This window comes from Sciurus carolinensis, chromosome 7 (assembly GCF_902686445.1).
Source record: "Sciurus carolinensis chromosome 7, mSciCar1.2, whole genome shotgun sequence".
Classification (NCBI taxonomy): domain Eukaryota; kingdom Metazoa; phylum Chordata; class Mammalia; order Rodentia; family Sciuridae; genus Sciurus; species Sciurus carolinensis.
Window position 1 is genome coordinate 103364662 of NC_062219.1, and position 898 is coordinate 103365559.

The 898-nt window shown below is 42.2% G+C and overlaps 1 pseudogene; it reads right to left on the bottom strand.

Moving 5' to 3' along the window:
• Positions 1-222: 222 nt before the first annotated feature.
• On the bottom strand, positions 223-898 carry LOC124989283 (nascent polypeptide-associated complex subunit alpha-like; annotated as a pseudogene).

Consider the following 898-nt stretch of genomic DNA (forward strand, 5'->3'; position numbering starts at 1 on the left):
ATGGGATAACTGCTGGAATCACCTTTGAATAGCACTGGTCAGTGTGTTCACCTCTGCTCCAAATGAGGACACACTCAAAGGTAAGCTTTCTTTCCCTTCTCTCTCTTTTTTTCTAACCCAACAAGAAGCCATGACTGTATTAACGATGGAAACAGGACAAATTTCAAACCAAGCTGCAGTTGGTCTTTTAAAACAACAAAAATGATCCTTACTTTCAGATGGCTACATTGTTAATTCCATAACAGCATTTATAATATCATTACTGTTGTTTTTCAGTGCTGACTGCTTTACTCTCTGCACATTTGCTTGTGAACTGAGCAATTCTATGTCCTTAACTTCCACACCTGTTTCATCAGCCCTTCTCTTCACTTTGCTCTTAAACAGTGGAGTCTGTGTGTTTTCTTGAATGTCTGAAAGAGCTTCACCTTGAACTTTGAATTGCTCAGCAGCTTCTTGCTGAGATAAATCCTCAATGTTGGCTTCCCCCAAATGGCACAGGTATCTGAAACTGGGCTCTTGTAGACATCTGGTTTTATGATGACAAAGAGGATATTTTTAGATTTCCAGATAGAGATTCTAGTACCCCCTGTAACCTGCTGAAGAGCCAGGTTACTATAGCTTTCCATGCCTTCTTTCCACTCCAACTCTGTTTTGCTTTGCTGACTGATTCTTCATCAATTTCAACTGGTGCTGCCAGCTGCACGAACAGCTTTCTCTTAGTAAGGAGCTCAGATTTGCTCACCCAGAGGGGTAGTAGTTCATGTGTATTCTTTGAGTCATTAAGTGACAGATATACCCTCTTTGCATTCTCCTTTAGTGCTCTGCCCCAGGCTGCCAGGGGCATCAGGGATTGTACCAAGGTCTTGATACAGACAGGAGTTGGGAGGGAGTTGCACAT